This window comes from Dryobates pubescens, chromosome Z (genome assembly GCF_014839835.1).
Source record: "Dryobates pubescens isolate bDryPub1 chromosome Z, bDryPub1.pri, whole genome shotgun sequence".
NCBI lineage: Eukaryota > Metazoa > Chordata > Aves > Piciformes > Picidae > Dryobates > Dryobates pubescens.
In genome coordinates this window covers 119,023,749-119,044,590 of record NC_071657.1, presented here as the reverse complement: position 1 = coordinate 119,044,590, position 20,842 = coordinate 119,023,749, and the positions used below count along the sequence as shown (strand labels likewise).

General features: G+C 44.5%; 1 protein-coding gene across 1 annotated transcript in view; it reads right to left on the bottom strand.

Moving 5' to 3' along the window:
• The window catches only part of EXOC4 (exocyst complex component 4), a 488,502-nt gene that overhangs the window by 317,763 nt on the left and 149,897 nt on the right, over nucleotides 1-20,842 (bottom strand). The window lies entirely within an intron of this gene.

Here is a 20,842-nt window from a genome sequence, read left to right as displayed (position 1 = left end):
GACCAGCAATGGGAGATGAGCCTAAAGCTGAGAGACTCCTCTGGAAACAACCAAAATGAGTGTCCTAAGGTCTGCACTTGATGACCTCAAGGGCCTTAATTTTATGAATATCAGCACTCCTGGAATGGTCCAGTGGACTGTGCTCAGCCATTTTATCCATCTGTAAAGCAGGGATAATGCGACCTTGGCTTTGCAGATCTTTGTGATGCAAAAAACTGTTATCTATCCAAAGTCATAGAATAGATAACTGAATATTAAGAGCAAAAGTAAAGATGACTATGAGAAGGTCTAGTTTATCTGAAATGGCCTGAGCACTTGGGTTACCAGAACAAGATACCTCCTAAGGGGGCAAGAAGACAAGGACTAGAGAAACACATACAGGGGTTGGCACAAAACTGTGTCCACTGCTCATCTAAATGCTGGGAGAGAAGTACACAACATCTCCTGTGTCTTCTGTTTGAAGGAGTGTCCTCTTCCCAGATGAGGACACCAACCAACTTTCCTGCTTAGCCCTCCTGTAAATGACCCCGAGGGAATAAGATGAGAGATGCTTAAGGAGCCTGGCTCACAATTTCTTTAATGACTTGCAGAGCCTCTCTGCAGCTGTCAGGGTGAATACACAGCTTTAACCTCAAGAATTTCAGAAGCAAAAAGATTTTTATCTTTTTTTATATGTTAACAAGCAGAGAAAATCAGATACCTCATATCTGCTTCTGAGGCCTCTTGGATACTTCAGTGATTCCCTGCATCAGATACAGCTGGAATTTCTCCTGCCACTAAGAATTAACTGCACAGTAGACAACATACTGTAGTATAATAAAAACAACGCAGCCCTCATTTATCAGCTGGGTGAGAAGCTGTCAAGGCAATCAGCTGAGTAAGATGACCCATCAGAAAGTCTGAGAAACACAAGATGAAGAGGCTTGAGGGGGTTTTGCCCTTCAGTTAAAAATGATGCACTGATCAAGCTACAGCACAGATGATTATAAGTGAAGAGAATTTGGAAAGAAGCTTTACCTGTCCTTCCTTCGCTTTTTTCCCAGCATTATTGATGTGTTTGACAGGACTTTGTAGTCTTACTTTGCTGACAAGTGAGGTTTGAACTTCTCTCATTCACTTCTGCTCTCCTCTATGGGTTCCCAGCTACAGGGCAGGCTCAGTCCAGTGTACTGTTTCTCAACATATTTCAATTAATGAGCTATTCCAAATGGAAGATGAAAAGTAATGTCTCCTTTTCTTTTTGGAAAGGCGATTCAGTAACACTGACAGTACCAGATGGCCATCTCCTTAGAAAGCCAGACAAAGCAAATGCATCCATAAATGACCAGAATGTCAGATGTAGGCATCAAATAGAAAAGGTCCAAACAAATACGTACAACAATTGCTTCTCAGAATCCACAAACATTTGCTAGTCCTGTCAAAAAGAAGATTTATATGATTTTCCCCTCTCCAATACTCTGAAATTTCTAAGCAGAGCTGAAAACACCAAGGTATCGTCATCTCACCGGGGAAATCATTTTCCACAGCCGATTTGATCTGTGAAAACATTAACCTACCAGCAGCAGCTGAGCTCCAAAAGCAGACGAGTCCTCTGAAACAGCACAGCACCAACCACCTCACAGGAAAGTTCTGTCAGAAAGCCCATAAAGCCCAAACAGCTGGTGATTTGAAGTGTGGAGAAAAAACCATGGTCAGCCAGTGAATCAAAGTGTCAGCTCTGGGCATATAGCAGAAGCAGAAAACATGCAATGAATAGAATAGAACAGAACAGAATAGAATAGACCAGACCAGGTTGGAAGAGACCCTCAAGATCATCGCATCCAACCTTATCATCCAACACCACCTAATCAACTAAACCATGCAACCAAGCACCCTAGCAAGTCTCCTCCTGAACACCTCCAGTGATGGCGACTCCACCACCTCCCCGGACAGCCCATTCCAATGGGCAATCACTCTCTCTGTGTAGAACTTCCTCCTAACCTCCAGCCTAAACCTCCCCTGGCGCAGCCTGAGACTGTGTCCTCTTGTTCTGGTACTGGTTGCCTGGGAGAAGAGACCAACCTCCGCCTGTCTACAACCTCCCTTCAGGAGTTGTAGAGAGCAATAAGGTCACCCCTGAGTGTCCTCTTCTCCAGGCTAATCAAAACACATGCAGTTTCTTCCCCACCATCTACATGGATGAGGTTACTTTTAAATGCCTCAGTTAAGGTGCTCCTGACAGTTGTGCTCAGTGCAGCATGCGGGAAACCATTCCAGACAAAAGCTGGACTCAGCATCCTGGTAGCTGAACCACGTTGGCCCTGCTTGATGTGTATATCTATTTTCTCATAGGTTTCCTGAATAATGCTTAACAATCCCTTAATTCAAAAGCACTTTGTTGGAAGAAATCTGGTTATGCCTGTGTCTAAGGTGTGAAAAATGTCTTCTTCCTCTCCAATCTAAATATCCCTTTTGTAGTTTCAAACCATCAGCCCTTGTCCTGTCACATTAGGCCTTGCTAAATAGTCTGTCCCCAGGTATTTTTATTGGCCCCAACATGGCAGGTGGAGTCACATGACCAGAGGAGAGGCTGCTCTCCCAAAGACAACAATGGTACAAGCCCCTCAGACAAGGAACTAACTGAGGGCAACTGCTGATAATGGGAGCAACATGGCTCCAGCACTACTTTTGGTTGGCATAAGGTGAATTGAAATCACAAGGGAGTAAATAAAACATCAGAGAGGCTGTGTCCAGTGCTGGAGCCCTCAACACAGGAAGGACATGGACCTGATGGAGCAGGTCCAGAGGATGGCCTCAAAAATGATCATGATTGGATGTTAAGAACAAGTTTTTCACCATGAGGGTGGTGGAACATGGGAACAGGCTGCTGAAGAATGTAGTTAAAGCCCAGTCCATGGAGATATTCCAGGTCAGGCTCAAAGCAACCTGATCAAGTAGAGGATGTCCCTGCCCACTGCAGGGGGGTTGGACTAGATGACCTTTGGAGGTCTCTTCCAACATGAACCATTCTATAACCCTCTGCCCCCAAGCCCACAACCCATACTCTAGTCAATGGTCTTTGTCAACGAAACACTTTCCCACTTGACATCAGAACAGAAGAATACCATTCCACAACCACTTAAAAAAAAATAAATCACTATTTTTGTATTTTTAATCCTTGACACTCTGCAGCTTGTCTGGTTATCAAAGCAGGTATTTAGACTCTTTTCAGAGGAACATCATTGCAGGCAGTCATTAAAAAAGGTGTAGTCTGTGTGGCACCTTAATTGTGTTACAACAGTTTGTTCTCATCTGCTTGAGTTGCATTAAAGGAAAACATCTAGAATTCATGCTTTCTGCCTGTGTTCAGCGCTAGTTATGTTTCATTTGTTCACACTACAATTTGAGCATAAAAGGCTCCAGGTTCAATTAAGCCTTGCCTAACTGTGGCCCAAGTTTCCTTAGGAGTTATCACTCACTCTTGAACCACTCTTTAACTGGTGGCCTAAACCTAATTGACCTAATATTTACCCTGATTTTTGTTCACACCAAGAGGTATTCCATAATAAAAGGAACAGCAGTAAGAAATTAATGAATACAATGTCTGCATCAATATTCAAAGAATGAAGAAACCATAAACAGCATCTGTGAGTGCTACACCTTTCACTGATGATCAGCTGAGATGATGATTAATGACCAATGGGATGATGCTCTTCAGAACATTCAGACACGCATGTTCCCAGCGACGCAAGCAAGGAAACAAAGAAAACCAGACCCCAGTGCAGCAATATGAAAATAATGAAAATAGGTAAGTTAACAGCAGGTTAACATAAAGGCTGCTTAAGATCAGAAGGAATAAAAATGTCTTTAAAAGCACAGAAATGGACTGCCAACTTCCCAAACTAACTAAGGAAAACAGATGTTGAGAAGGTGGCATCTCATTTGCCCTGATCTCCAGAGGCACTGGCTGGTATCTGGCACAGTCTCTCCCTGTAATCTGACCAATGCACTTGAAATTCAAAAAATATTGTCAATAATCAATCTCTAGACTGAAAAGCACTTATGCAAAAATTGGCAAAGCTTTAAGGGTCCTCTACTTTCCTAGAATCATAGAATTGTTTCTGTAGGAAAAGACCTCTAAGATCAAGTCCAACTGTCAACCTAAGAGTATTATGGCCATTTATCCATTCCAAAAGTGCCGTGTTCAAACATTTCTTGTAACACTATCAGGAATGGTGACTCCACTATCTCCCCAGGCAGCTAAGAAATAGTTCCCAATATCTGACCTAAACCTCCCCTGGTTCAACTTGAGGCAATTTTTCCTTATCCTATCACCTAGAGAGAACAGACCAACGCCCACCTCACTCTAACCTCCTTTCAGGCAATTAGAGAGAGCAATGAGGTCTCCCCTCAGTTTCCTTTTCTCCATGCTAAAACAATCCCTGTTTCCTCAGCCACTTTTCAAAAGACTTGTTCTCCAGACCCTCCACCAGCTTCACTGCCCTTCTCTGGACAAGGTCCAGCACCTTAATATCCTTCTTGGAGTGGCCCAAAACCAAACCCAGGACTTGAGGAGTGGCCTCACCAGTGCCCAGCATAGGGGCACGATCACTTCCCTACTCTTGCTGGCCACACTATTCCTCATACAAGCTAAGATGCCTTTGGCCTTCTTGTCCACTTGAGTTCATGCTAGCTCATCTTCAGCCAGCTGCCAGCCAGCACCACCAGGTCCTTTTCTACTGGGCAACTTTCCAGCCACTCTGACCAAGCCCAGATCATTCACTTGTGACCCAAGTGCAGCACCCAGCATTTGACTTTGTTAAACTTCATACAGCTGACCTTAGCACATTGAGCAAACCCTGATTCCTACTGAAGATGTCTACAAACATGGACATACTGTCACTGGTTCTGTCACTTAGCTATGCTGAACCAGTTCAGCTACGAGAAAATGAAACTATTTCTATTCCTTCTGAACACCAACACAAGTCTCTATTAGCTCCCAACCTGTTTTAACTGGACAAATCTGCAAAAGCCACAGTGCTGTGCACTGACAGCATGACCAGAAAGAAATGGACTTTGGTTACAGGATTGCTCCTGCTTGTTGCCCAATGTCACCAGGCTGACAAATGTTAAAAGGTTCTTCTTGCACCAAGTCACAAACCATCCCAGAAAAATCACAGCACTGCTTCAGTATCAATAGTTTATTCAGCTGCAGGCTCTTCCATGTCAGCAACTAATTGAAGGTTCAAACAGGGTTAACCCAGCATCACTCTCTCTCCATCACAGTCACACCATGGGAAGCAGAACACTGGATCTTAATCAGCAGGTTCTTAATCACCAAGGAGGGTGTGCAGGAAGGGCCAAGACCTCCAAGGCAAATCAGAAGTCTCTCAGCTGACTTTGTAATATGCCCATTAGAATCACAGGATATTTGGGGTTGGAAAGGGCCTTTAAAGATCACCTAGTTCAAACTCCCTGCACTCAAGAGGGACATCTCCAAATTGAACAGGTTGTGTAGAGCCCCTAACAACCTGACCTTGAACACATTCAGGTATGGGGCATTAACCACCTCTCTGGGACTGTGTTTCATCACCTTCAGCATAAAAAATTTCTTCCTTCTCTCTAGTCTAAATCTCCCTCTTTCAAACCATCACCCCTTCTCCTGTCACAACAGGCCCTGCTAAGAAGTCTGTCCCCAGCTAAGTACTGAAAAGCCACCAGAAGGTCTCCCCAGAGCCTTCTTTTCTTCAGGCTGAACAATCCCAACTCTTTCAGCATGGCCTCACAGCAGAGGGTTTCCAGCCCTTGGATCATTTTTGTTGCAGCTTCCCCTCACCCTGCTCCATCAGGTCCATGTCACTCCTGTGCTGCAGACTCCAGAGCTGGCCCCAGCAGAGGGACAGAATTCCCTCCCTCCACCTGCTGCCGGGGATCCTCCCAGGACATGATTTGCTCTGGGCTGTGAGAACACATTACCAGGGAGTGCCCAGACTTTCATCTACCTATACCCCTAAGCCCTTCTCATGTGTGTTCTTTCAAATTATTGCTAGTTAGAAAAATTAAAAACTAAAACAAAACAAAAGCTCAGGAATTGTTACAATGAGCAAGATCATACTGGAACTTGGTCTAGGTAGAAGTTTCAGATTAAATCCCCATGATATTCTTGATGGGAACACCAACAACTGGACATTGAGTTTGCTGTAAATGCATTATTTTCCAATTTAAAAAAAATCATGTTTCTAAGATGAGGGGGGGAAAGCGAAGTTAAAGCACTTCCATCCTTTCATTTTCCACATAAGCATGATCAGAAAGCATTAAGTGAGTTAAACGCATTAGATAACTGTAATAACCTGCACTCAGAGCACAAAGTAATGGAGTCTTGCATCAAGGCCTGGAATTAACCTGCTTAATTTCCCTGGTATTACATCCACCACATCCATCCCCTTGCTCTGCTTCATAACTGCATCATTAACTTCCTATCTAGACAATCCAACTTATCACTCCAACTTGCCACTTCTTCATCAAAATACATTATAATTTGCTTATCCACTGCCATTTGCATCAACTTCCTATTAAAATGGAGAGAAAAAGGTTTCAATCTTCCTTCCCCACATTTAATTCAATTGTACAGCATTACTTAGTCTTAATGGCTCTTGTCGGTGCGTAAGACATAGCTTATGCTTGGTTTAGACTAATTCAGAAGCTGCAACAACCCATCAAGGGAAAAGGACAGGGAAAAAAAAAAGAAAAAGAAAATAAAAGGCATTTTCAGTACTGTGGATAAGAAAACTATGGTTGTAAACTCCACAGACAACTGATTAACCATAGAATTACGTTTGTTGAAGGTGATTTTTAAGAGTGACTCCAACTAGTAACCCAGCACTAGGAAGCCACCAGTACACCATGCCGCTCAGTACAACATCTACAAGGCTTTCAAGGATGGTTACTCCATCGCTGCTCTGGGCAGACTGTTCCAGGCCTCCACAACCCTTTCACAGAAGAAGTTGCTTGAGGTTTGGCTTCATGGGTGACCAGTACTGGGACATGATCCCTACCACAGTCCTAGGGACCACACTATTGCTCTTCCAAGGCTGGATGCTGGTGGCTTTCTTGGCCAGCTGGGCACACACTGGCTCATCTGCAGCCAACTGTTGACCAGCAACTCCAGGTCTTTTTCCAGCAGATAGTTTCCCGACACACTTCCCCAAGCCTGGAGCATTCATGTCATTGTTGGGACTCTAATGCACGGCCCAGCACTTGGCCTTGTTGAACTTTATCCCACTGGCCTTGGCCCATCAATCCAACCTGTCCAGATGCTTCTGTAGAGCATCCCTGTATGCAAGCAGATCAACACTCTCATCCAAGTTGGTGTCCTCTGCAAACTGACTGAGGGTGCCTTGATCCCCTTGTCCAGAGCACTGATACAGATATAGAGAACAGGCCCTAGTACTGAGCCCAGAAGAGCACCATTTGTGATTGGCCAACAAGCAAATGTAACTCCATTCTCCACCACTCTTGGGGTTGGTCACTAAGCTTTTTAGCCAGCTAACCTTACACCTATCAAAGCCATGAGCAGCCAGTTTCTCCAAGAGGATGATGTAGCAAACGGTGTCAAAAGCCTTACTGCTTTTTTATCCCTTCTGTCTGAAGAGCATGTTCATAAAGTAAAAGAGGCGGCATGAGAAACTACTTTGGTTGGGATGTTGAAGGCCATAATAACCACACTCTGTAACTGCTTTGTGGTGACAGGTTGGACTCGATGATCCTTGAGGTCTCTTCCAACCTTGGCGATACCGTGATACTGTGCTTCAATAGCCTGAAACAGACCAGGCAGGATTGTCTCCTTCACATTAAAGCCTTGTTGTATATACTGACCAGACTCAATACACAACAGCACAGAAAATGTTATACTCTCTGTCAGTCACCACCTATGCCACAGCTCCAGATACTAGCAAATATTTACTACTCTGCAAAATGTCTTAGATGTTCACATGCAGCTTAAAATAGTTTTTAACATAACACCAAGTTTTCAGAGTAAGAGCAGCAGCAGAGAAGGACACAAATCAGAGATCTGGCAATCCTCCACCCACCTTTTGTAGCATCTTTTGACTGAGAATAAGGCATCTGCCCTTGTAGCTCCCAGACAAGAGATGATGTATTTTTAACCTGCCTCAAGCAGATGTATCTCTGTATTTCAGATCTCTGTCCCCACTCAACAGGAGAAAATAAAATTATTCTCCTTTTTTTTTTTCTTTACAGTTGTAACACCTGTGCCTTTTGTCATACAGAGGTAAAGGCCAAGCTACAGTGGGAGATTTTTTTGTTGAATTCCCAAATTGGATCTCCTAGTTGCAAAAATGGTCTTAAAAATAAAGCCTTTAGCTACACAAATGATTCTTATCTGCAGGATACCAATTGAAACTCAGGTGCACTGATGGCACAGCACCATTTACACACAACCCACTATCTCAGGCTTACCCCTGCCCCAAGCTCCACATGTCAGTGCAAACACAAAGCTGAATAGTTCAGACACACAAATGCATGAACCCAGCCATTATATTAGGATGAAAAATGCAGACTCTGAAAAAGGATCAGGTAACTGATGACTATTAAGAAGAAAAAACAGAGAGCATTTATACTATAGCACAACCCAAGATAAGCCCTAAGCAATTACATACACTTACAAATGAAATGAGTTCCCCAAACAACAAGAAGGTAAAAATTATAAATAATTCCAATAAAAATCCACTCCTGGCTTTTATCTGTAACACATGATTCCATATTCCAAACAGGCTCCATGAGAATATACCAGTAATAAGGCACCATATAATTACAAACACAACAGTTGAGGTAAGTACTCAGTCTGGTGTGGTTCATGTAGTAACATAAACTGACCTACTGGAACTAAAACATGTTGCCTGAGATCCGTATTTGCAAGACTAATGCAACTGGGAGTTGAGACACAGTATACCTTACTATCACACTTTTAAATAAACATTTGACTTCCTGTACTTATCAAGTAAGCCAACAAAGTAAGGAGACCTCTTTTGTTCTGTTCAGGGTTTTTTTCCCCCCATGCCCCCAAAGACACGAAACACCCAACACAGCACCAAACTCATCTATTAGGGATAACAGGACATGTATTACCATCATTACATGGAAACATCTTTCACACTACATCCTCTCCTTTTTATATACACATGCACCAGCTATTACCACTAATGGAGTCCTAAGTGCTTCTCTTCCAGGGACCTAATTAGAAAGCCAAAGGCTTCAAGAAATCCATTGGTATCCAGCTTCTGAGGAATAGGCTGCATTTAGAAACATCCACTGGTAGATTTAAGTTAGAGAGAGGAAGAATATAGGTCCCTGTTGATTTATTTAATTTTTGCTTATTGAGTCACAATGCTTCACCCACAAAGTGACTCAGAAGATAAAAACACTGCCTGGTTCTCTTGAGCTAATGTAGTGAACACACACACAAAAATGGGGCATTTCTGCCTAAAGAGGGGGTTGATAGCTTTTTACATAGTAATTACCTTTAAAACGTAGTTAACACCCTCCTGGGTATCTGCATCACAAAAACTATGTGCTGTGCTGGATAAAAACTGTCTGGATGGCCAAGTCCAAAGAGCAGTGGTGAAAGGCATGAAATCCAGTTGGTGGCCAGTTAAAAGCAGTGTTCCCCAGGGCTCACTACTGGGGCCAGTTCTGTTTAGTATCTTTGGCAATATTCTGGATAAGAGGATCCCTCAGTAAGCTTGCAGGCACCACTAGCTTGAGTGGAAGTGTTGACTTGCAAGAACATAGGGTGGCTCTGCAGAGGTTGGCTCAATGGGATGAGATTCAACAAGGCCAAGTGATGGGTCCTGCACTCGGGTCACAACAACCCCAGGCTTGAGGCTGAGTTGCTATAAACTTCACAGTGGAAAAGGACCTGGGGGCTGCTTGACAGCCATCTGCAGATAAGCCAGCATGTGCTCATATCACCAAGAAGGCCATGAGCATCTAGATTTGGATCAGCAATACAGTGGCCAGCAGGAGCAGGGAAGTGATTGGACCCCTGTACTAGGCACTGGTGAGTCCACAGCTTGAATCCCAGGTTCAATTTTGAGTCCCTCACCCCAAGAAAGAGATTGAGGAGCTGAAGCATATCCAGAGAAGGGCAGCAAAGCTGGTGAAGGGTCTGGAGTAGAAGTCTTTTGAGAAGCAGCTGAGGGAACTGGGGTTGTTAAGTTTGGAGCAGAGAAGGTTGAAGGCAGACCTCACTGCTTTCTACAACTACCTGGCTTCTGAAACTCTTAAATAGTTCAGATTTTGCCTGCTTACAGTGCAAAGAACTTTTAGCCAACTACAGATAAATTGTCACATTTCCACTGTAGCTATAAAGGCACATAACCCACTTATTTCCCATGGCTGGCAACTGACCCCAAGCATTATGCTATTGTACAAGCCACACATTGGACATGTGCTTGTTCCTTTCTTAACCTGGGGTCATGCCAAATTGGCACCTTACTTTGCTGAGGGAAAAGCACTGAGTGCACTATAAACCAATTATTAGTGGAATTACAGCTTTCCCACATAATATCAACACAGCTCCCATTATGAAAGAAATACATAGTTAGAGTGGAGGGAAGAGGCCATTTGAAATCACTTAGATACTCATTAAGCAGACAAAGGAAGTGCCATTTGTTCACACATTTTGAGATGCCATTGAGGTACAGTGAATGCAGTGCTTATGCAAGGAATCTCATCCAGTGACTACTGATGACAATTAAGTCAAACACAACCACATGATCAGTGCAATTAAAATTCCCAAAGTAGAGCACAGATGCACTCTAAGCCCCCAATCACTTAGAATATTTCTGATATTATGTAAAAGAAGCCAGCTACTGAGTATCAAGTCTTTGCTATTATACTATTAAGCAATTACAACAAACTATGAAAACACTAATGAGATCTTCAGAGACTATTTGCTGTGCCCAATATTCAGAAGAAAAAAGAATCAGGCTGGCTTCCTCCAACAAACTTGGAACATCCTCCTTCAAGCAGCTGTGGAAGTTTTATATGCAGAAAACACATCAAAAATTTGATTTTAACAACTTCTCCACTTCTGTGGTGACTGAATGGCTCAAAAGACTGGCAATGGAAGCCTGAAAATTTGAGAGATCTTTATACAGAGAATGAATTTCAATTTAGACCCCAGTGTGCACGTGCAGGTGAGGAAGAATTATGGAATGGTTTAGGTTGAAAGAGATCTTTAAAAGTCTAGTCCAACCCCCCTGCAGTCAGCAAGGGCATCTTCAACTAGAGTGGGTTGCTCAGAGCCCCAGACAACATGCCCTGGAATGTTTGCTGGGATGGGGCTTCTACCACCTCTCTCTTCCACTGTTATTGGGAAGAAAGCTTTATGCATACACTTCTCTCCCAAAACAAGCCAATTAAGGCAATTAAATTTGAGGAAGATAGATTTAGACTGGCTATTAAGAAGATATTCTTTACAGTGAGGGTGGTGAAACACTAGACCAGGTAAGCCCAGGGAGGTCATGGATGCCCCCTCCCTGAAAGCATTCAAGACCAGGTTGGAAGAGACCTTGAGCAATCTGGTCTAGTGGAAGGTGTTTCTGCCCGTGACAGAGGGGCTGGAACTAGATGATCTTTAAGGTCTCTTCCAGCCCCAAACCATTCTATGAATCTATTAATCAATTAATCCAGTCCTGATCACCACTGGAAAAGCAAAACCCAAGGACCCCGTGACAGCATTAGACTTTTGCTGAAACTGTGGACTCACTGAGGAAAAGTGACCAGTTGTCGTAAGCAAAAGGAGTCTCAGTTTTAGGAGGAGACCAGACAAGAATTGGAGAGAAAAGGCATCCACAGAAGAGAAGCTAGGTCAAGACAGCAGTCCTGGAGATTCTTGAAAAGTCCTAACACCCCGATATGCTCCTGGGAACTGAGATGAAGAAACATCTCTCATTTTGTCTAAAAGCCTGGTTTCAGACAACTTTTGAACACTTCCAAAACACCTTTCCTCCTGCTTCAACTAACTCACATCCCTGCAGAAGCAACTTGCAAGCTCAGATCACTGAGATCTACAACTCCAGACAAAGCTATTAGGAGATTTATATGGTTCAGAAATAACCTATGAGACCTGGGACTCCACAGTCCAACCTTCAGCTTTGCATAAGCACATGGCCTCACCCAGGATGTGTCCCAAGGAAAGCCAGCACAGGTCACCACAAGGGTCACCCCATGGAGCCTGCACACATCACATTATTATCTAGACAGAGATACTTGGATACAGCTTGAGAGTTACAAGGGATGAAGTCAAGCAACAGCAGAACACAAGTTAAAGGTGTCAGGTCTCTTGTAATATGTACAAGCAGTAGTCAACCTCCTATCCCAGACCATTCACTGTGATACATACAGGCAGAAAAGTGGTCCCAAACACAAAAGTCCATTCAAGCTCCAAAAACAACCACAAAAAGCTAGAAAATTAGTAATGTAAAAGCCCATAGACACAAGGCTTCAAAGTTCAGGGCATTCCCTTCTCCATCTCCAGCCTCCATAGAAATACCCTTTTCCATATCACAGAATCCTAGTATGGAGTGGGTTGGAAGGAACCTCTGTGCATCATCTAGTCCAGCCTCACTGCTGAAGTGGGGTCACCTAGATCAGGTTGCCCAGGTCAGAGAGAAGACAACGCCATCCAGAGAGAGACTCCACAAACTCTCTGGGAAGCTCTCTCTCCAGTCTCCTATTCATTTACACACATTATTGCTGAATGCAAAACCTTCTTCTGTGGTGTTCTCCTGACTTGAAAAGCATCCATATTGCTGTCTTCTGGTAATAAAATATTCTAATACCACACATGATATATTAAGAAAAAACTTCAATGGCAATTTATGCACTTAGCCCAGAGAGTTCTTCAGCCACTGTTAGCCTTTGTATCTTCCCAGCTCTAAATCACTTCACTTTATTGATTAAAGGTACATCTTTATTCTACAGCAGGGACTCACCTTTCTCACACACATTTATCTCTATAGAAAGGGCAGAGTGTAATGGATGGACAAAAGTTTTTGCCATTCTTTAATGCAATGATTTCTGAAGTATTGCACACAAACAGGATAGTGACACCACAGCTTCAGTTTGTGTATTGGACAAAACAAACAGCAGTTAACATAAAAAGCAAATGTGTAATAATTTAATCCTCTAATTAGGTAAGAATTACTTGCTTCCCAACAGTTCTTCCTTATTAGGGAAAAACCTCAAGACAGCCACAGATCCTCCAACTGTTATTCAAACTCTAAGCCACCAAAGTCTTTCAAGCATCTGGCATATTTTATGCTCTGTGGCAGATTTGTTAGCTTCAAACTGAATGATTTATTACTATAGACCCTGAGCCTCTGATGAGATTATGCTGCCAATTTGTGTCTTTCTGAAGGGAGGACTCCTCCAACCCAGGCTTTGGACTGAACCTGGAAAATCTCAGTTAAAGGGTGACCTTTACAAGACAAGGAAAATGTTAATTGATGCTCACCTAAATGGCTTTAACCCTACATGAAAGTGGGGCTCTCTAAAGCTGCCCACTCCTCTGTCACCACAAAGTTTCATTTCAATGTTATCAAGACAAAACTCTTCAGTGAAAAAAGCAACTGTATATATCCATCCATCATAGCCAAAGGGAAAACCCAAATGCTAATACATCTGTCCCTGGTGCATTTTGTATGCAACTTGGAAAATGAAGGATTCACATTTATGGGACTTTAAATAAAGATTAGAGGCATTAGAATGACAGGGACAGAGATTAAACAATTCTTTACCCACTGAACAGATACAAAACAAGGCAAGAGCAACAGCTACTGCCTCCACATTCACCCGTAAGGTATGCGCTGTAATTTGCCATCCCCTGTGATATCTAACTGCTTTCTGGAGGTGCCTCAGCTTGGAGGGTATAAAATTTGCAGAAGATGCAAGAAGGCAGCTGTCTCCACAGACAATTCTGTTTGAGGTTTGTTTTTTAATTACGATTAGCTACTCTATCAAAGAGCAGAAATAAAAGCAATGTTTCTGCAATGCATTTATGGTCTTGCTAATTAAGTTGGTAAAAACAGAGACATTACAGACAAAGACACAGGAATTTGACCCACAATAAAACTGGACAAACATCAGTACAAAAAGAAGTAAGAACTTGCTGAAAAACCAAAATGTCAGCAAGATTTCAACATCATTAAAAAAAAATAAAAAATTAAAAAATCAACATCTACTGTGTCCAGTTCTGGGCCCCTCAATTCAAGAACAATGTTGAGTTGCTGGAACACATCCAGAGAAGGGCAACAAAGCTGGTGAGGGGTCTGAAGCATAAGCCCTATGAGGAGAGGCTGAGGGAGCTGGGGTTGTTTAGCCTGGAGAAGAGGAGGCTCAGGGAAGACCTTATTGCCATCTACAACTACCTGAAGGGAGATTGTAGCCAGGAGGGGGTTGCTCTCTTCACCCAGGCAACCAGCAACAGAAGATGACACAGCCTCAAGCTGTGCAGCAGGAAGTTCATGCTTGATCTTAAAAAGATCTTCATAGAAAGAGTGACTGCCCATTGGAACGGGCTGCCCAGGGAGGTGGTGGGGTTGACGTTCCTGGAGGTGTTTAAGGAAAGACTGGGTGAGACACTTAGTGCCATGATCTAGTTGATTAGATGGTTTTGGGTGATAGGTTGGACTTGATAATCTTGGAGGTCTCTTCAACCTGGCCGATCCTGTGATCTAAAAGCATGTTATGACCCTGCACCATTTAACAGGCCATATTTAAAAGAGATACAATGCTATCAGAACACTTTCAAAGCAGAGTGATCATTCTAGAAAGTATATATACTGTTTATTATATATCTTTCTAAATATATGTATCCAACCTTCTTACTAAAGATGTCAAAAGAAGAGGATTAACTGGCCAACCTTTACCAGGTCAAATTCTCAACCAGTTTACTTTATTCAGTTAATTGCCATTCCCACTTAATACTTTGATTCTTCATTTTTACATTTGAAATTCATGGTGTTACTCATTATTCAGCAATTACCAAATCCCCCTTCAAATGGCTGTAAACTACTAGCATTAACAATAACAGGAGCTAAGTGGAGGAGTCTAAACCTGGAGTAACAAAGGTCTTTACGATGGGGGTGGTAGAACAGTGGAACAGGTTGCCCAAGGAGTTGGTGGTGCCCCATCCACAGTGACATTCAAGGTTAAGCTAGATGGGACTCTGAGCAACCTGATCTAGTTGGGAAGTCCCTGCTTACTACAGTGGGTGTTGAATTAGATGGTCTTTAAAAGGTGCCTTTCAACCCAGCACATTCTCTGATTCTATGAAAGGTGCACTGGGATGTCCTGTTGTGAAAAAAATCCAACACAGGATTGTTATTCTTCATAACAAGTCAAGGAAATGGCTTTGCAGTAAATAATGTCCTAAGGAAATGCAGAGCTCAAAACCAGGACTTTGGCTTCAGATGGTTAAAATTTTAGAATACACACCAACATCACTACCATCCACTTAGCAACCTTTTTCATTCTTTCAGGCTGTTGCAGCCCACATCCACCAGTGCAGCAACAAACAGTCCTCAAAGCAGAGTAGATTGTCAGAAACTAGACCTCCTCATCTCAAACTGAGAGAATTCTGATCCTAAACCGCAAGACAGAAGGGTTTTAAATAACTGGTTTACTACTGAACTCAACACAAAAGCAGAAAATCCAAGAGAGTGTGAAGCTCTCATAGGGAGAGGAAGGCAGAGCATGTTAGTTCAGATCACAGTAAGAAGAGTACCTGCTCAACTGGATCATAGTGATTTTACTGCTGGCTGTACTGACAAAATGTTTCCACTGTCCTTCAGAAAAGCAAAGTGTGATTTATCAGTTCCAGTCTGGGACATATCTTAGGCACTGACATAGCAGGGTCTGCTGCCTCGTGAAGACCTGCCCAGGAAGCTGCATGCTGGATGACAGCTGGGAAAAAGAGGTGGAAAGAAACTCTCCAATTCAGGCAAGTCACATTACAGAGGGATGGCTTTGCTTGTCTTCCAGTTCAGATCACTTCATAGTAAATTAGGTTAACTTACCCCCACACAGAAATTAACTATATGAAAACTAAACACAAACTAATTTTAATGGATATCATGACTTGAACATCTCACTGAATCAAGCAGAGATGGGTCAGTAGCCCCAGAACCTTAGTCCTCCTGAAAAAGAAAAACAAGACACTCCAGGTATTGATACAAACGAGGATATTCTAGTTCACAGGCAAACACATTTTCTACCTGTTCCAATTTAATCTGCACAGTACAAGGTAATTCCACAACGTCTTTGTAAATTCACCACAAAGCCCTCAATTTTTTTCATAATCCAAAACTCAAAGCTGAAAAGAAGCTGTAAATATGCACCTTGAAATTTGACAATTGCTTTCCAAACAAGGCACTGTGACACAAAGAGTCCCAGAAAATGTTAGAGTCTCTCTGCCAGAACTGCAAGGACACAACCCAAACCAAACCTGGTAGGAGCAGCTTCCCACCAATATTAATGTCACTGAAGCATCCCTTTTGGGGTATTTTACAGAATGAATCTCTCCTCATATCAAATGAAGAGCGAAGCCTAGCAGTACCAAGAGCGCTGTGAAAATGGATATGCCAAGCTGATGTCAGACCTCATAACTGATTCCATCACTTTTGATTTTTGGTCTTTATTTGAGAAGCTCCTCTACTGACACAATACTGCGATCACAGAATGGTTGTGCTCAAAGGGATCTTTAAAGATTATCCAGTCCGACCCCTCCGCTGTCAGCAGGGGCATCTTCAAATACATCAGGTTGCTCAGAGCACCAAACAACCTAGCTTGGAAAGGTTCAAGGGATGTGGCACCTACCACACCTCTCTCTCCAGGCAACCTGGGCCAGTGTTTCACCACCATCAGCACAAAACATTCTCTTCCTTAGATCTAGTCTGGATCTCCCCTCTTTTACTTTAAAGCCATCACCCCTTGGCCCATCACAACAGGCCCTGCTAAAAAGCCTATCCTTAGCTTTCTTTGAGGCCCCTTTAAGTACCGAAGGCCACAAGGAGATCTCCCTGAAGCCTTCTCTTCTCCAGACTGCACAACCCCAAATCTCTCAGCCTGGCCTCACAGCAGAAGGGGATTTACAGCCCTCTTACCTGGCCTTGTCACGATCCCGCTATCCCATACTAATCCTTGTATGCTAGGGGTGAGGCTACCCCGAAGTCCTCTGCTTTCCCCTCACCCTCAGGGCGGCAGGTGGGGCCGAGTGCACAGCCCCCAGATCCGGGCAGAGTGCCGTGTGCAGCCCTGCCCTCAGGGACACGAGACAAGGAAAACACTCGGGATGCCTGAAACACACCCATGTCTCCCCTGTGCTGAGGGGAGACTCCAGGGCTGGCCCCAGCACTGCAGGTGGGGTCTCTGCAGAGGGAGAGAATCCCTTCCCTCCCCCTGCAGCCCACACTGCTGGGGATCAGCGCAGGACATAGCTGGGTCTGGCCTGGGAGTGCATGGTGCCAGCTCATGCCCAGCTTTTCACTCACCAGTACCCTCAAGCTCTTCTCTGTAGAGGTGCCCTCAACAATGCTCTGGTACTGGGCAGAGTGCCGTGTGCAGCCCTGCCCTCAGGGACACGAGACAAGGAAAACACTCGGGATGCCTGAAACACACCCATGTCTCCCCTGTGCTGAGGGGAGACTCCAGGGCTGGCCCCAGCACTGCAGGTGGGGTCTCTGCAGAGGGAGAGAATCCCTTCCCTCCCCCTGCAGCCCACACTGCTGGGGATCAGCGCAGGACATAGCTGGGTCTGGCCTGGGAGTGCATGGTGCCAGCTCATGCCCAGCTTTTCACTCACCAGTACCCTCAAGCTCTTCTCTGTAGAGGTGCCCTCAACAATGCTCTGGTACTGGGCAGAGTGCCGTGTGCAGCCCTGCCCTCAGGGACACGAGACAAGGAAAACACTCGGGATGCCTGAAACACACCCATGTCTCCCCTGTGCTGAGGGGAGACTCCAGGGCTGGCCCCAGCACTGCAGGTGGGGTCTCTGCAGAGGGAGAGAATCCCTTCCCTCCCCCTGCAGCCCACACTGCTGGGGATCAGCAGGACTAGTATTTTTTTCTCATTAAAACAGGACCATGTGGCATTGACAATCTGCATAGTAGATTACTAGAGGTCCTTCTGCTCTGAAGTGTGGAGAACAGTGTATGGGGCCAGAGACTAAAGCAAAAGGAGCTTGATGTAAAGACTGAGGACTTGTTTAGAAGCTCTGAAGAGAGACCTAAAACCAGGTATCAAAATATGTCATGGTCAAGGCTGCAGTGCATAGACAAGGCCACACCGAGGAGCAAAGCACAACTGAGGTGCACTGCCAGGCTTGCATCAGGTCCAGCCAGCCTGTGAGGACAAATTGAAGGTGCAAGCTGAGAGTGAGCTTCCTTAATAACCTGCAGCTGAAAATAGCTGGAGGCACTGCCAGGAAAGACCCAGACCAAGAATGTGGCTAAGGTGGCTGCTAACAACAGTTACTTCACAGTATTTGCTTCCATGAACATTCTTGCTCAAAAATAAGCTTTAAAAAGATCTATATGGTCATTTTCAAAACCAGAGGGATGACAGCTGGTTTCCCGCTTTCTCCTGGAGTTCCTGACTGGAACTCTCTTAACACAGTAGTCAGCAAATACCAACTGGCTATCAAATCTGACTTGTAGTGACGTAGCTTGCTCAAAGCCAAAGAAGAGATTTCACAGCTCAAGTCTGACTGTCAACACCTTACACCTCCACAAGAAGTAAGAATTAAGTAGAAGATATAATCCCCCCCAAAAACTTAAGTGTTCTCTAGAAGTGACACAAGATGTCCTGCTTCTTTGTCACAGACCCAAATGACTGGAAAAGGTCTGTCCTTATTAAGTAGCAGTACACATTTTCAGACACCAGCCATAGATCACAATCAGTTGTTTAAAACACACAAGACACATACTCTTTTAAAGGAGCTGAGAGCACATGATGCATCTGCTACAATCACAGAATCGTGGAATCCTTTTGGTTGGAAGAGACCTTTAAGATCATGGAGACTGTCTGTTAAGTACCAAGTCACCAATAAGTCATGTCCCTTAGCACCATATCTATGTATCTTTTTCAATTCCTCCAGCGATGGGGACTCCACCACTTCTGGGCAGCCTGTTTCAAGCCTTGAAGACCTTTGGCAGAAATCTTTCCTAATACCCAACCTAAATGTCCCCAGCACAACCTGAGACCATTTTCTCTCACCCTCTTGCTCGTTACTTGGGAGAGGAAATCAACCCACACCTAGCTCCCACCTCCTTTCGTGGAGTTGCAGGGTGAGAAGGTCTCTTCTTCCTGCCTGGTGGCTGTGGGAAAGGCTGTAGATGTAGTCTATCTGGACTTCGGCAAGGCCTTTGACACCGTCCCCCATGGCAAACTCCTGGCCAAGCTGGCACCCTGTGGCTTAGACAGCAGCACTCAGGAACTGGCTGGAGGGCCGGGCCCAGAGAGTGGTGGTGAATGGTGTCACATACAGCTGGCAGCCAGTCACTAGTGGTGTCCCCCAGGGATCAGTGCTGGGTCCCATCTTGTTCAATATCTTTATTGATGATCTGGATGAGGGGATTGAGTCCACCATCAGTAAATTTGCAGATGACACCAAGCTGGGAGCAGGTGTTGATCTGTTAGAGGGTAGGAGGGCTCTCCAGAGTGACCTTGACCGGCTGGACAGATGGGCAGAGTCCAGCATGATGGTATTTAACAAGTCCAAGTACTGGGTGCTGCACTTTGGTCACAACAATCCCATGCAGCGCTGCAGGCTGGGGTTGGAGTGGCTGGAGAGCAGCCAGGCAGAAAGAGACCTGGGGGTACTGATTGGCAGTTGGCTGAACATGAGCCAGCAGTGTGCCCAGGTGGCCAAGGTGGCCAATGGCATCCTGACCTGCATCAGAAATAGTGTGGCCAGCAGGAGCAGGGAAGTCATTGTGCCCCTGTCCTCAGCAGTGATTAGGTCACACCTTGAGTCCTGTGTCCAGTTCTGGGCCCCTTAGTTTAAGAAGGACATTAAGACACTTGAACGTGTCCAGAGAAAGGCAAAGAGACTGATGAAAGGCCTTGAGCACAGCCCTATCAGGAGAGGCTGAGGGAGCTGGGATTGTTTAGCCTGGAGAAGAGGAGGCTCAGGGGAGACCTTATTGCTCTCTACAACTACCTGAAGGGAGGTTGTAGCCAGGTGGGGATTGGTCTCTTCTCCCAGGGAATCAGCACTAGAACAAGAGGACACAGTCTCAAGCTGCACCACAGGAGTTTTAGGCTCAAGGTGAGGAGAAAGTTCTTTACTGAGAGAGTCATTAGCCATTGGAATGTGCTGCCCATGGAGGTGGAGTCACTGTCCCTGGAGGTGTTCAAGAGGGGACTGGATGTGGCACTTGGTGCCATGGTTTAGTAGTCATGAGGTCTTGGGTGACAGGTTGGACTTGATGATCTTTGAGGTCTTTTCCAACCTTATTGATTCTATGATTCAGTGGCCACTGCCTGAAGGGAGCCTACAAGAAAGCTAGGGAAGCATTTTTCGCAAGGGCTCATAGTGATAGGATGAGAGGGAATAGACTGAAACTTGAGGGTGGATTTAGACTGGAGATTAAAAAGAAATTCCTTACCATGAGGGCAGTGAGATACTGAAACAGGTTGCTCAGGGAAGCTGTGGATGCCCCCTTCCTGGAAGTGCTCAAAACCAGGTTGGACAGGGCCTTGAGCAACCCGGTCTAGTAAAAGCATCCCTGCCCATGTAAGAGGGGTCAGAAGTGGACAATCTTTAAGGCTCCTTCCA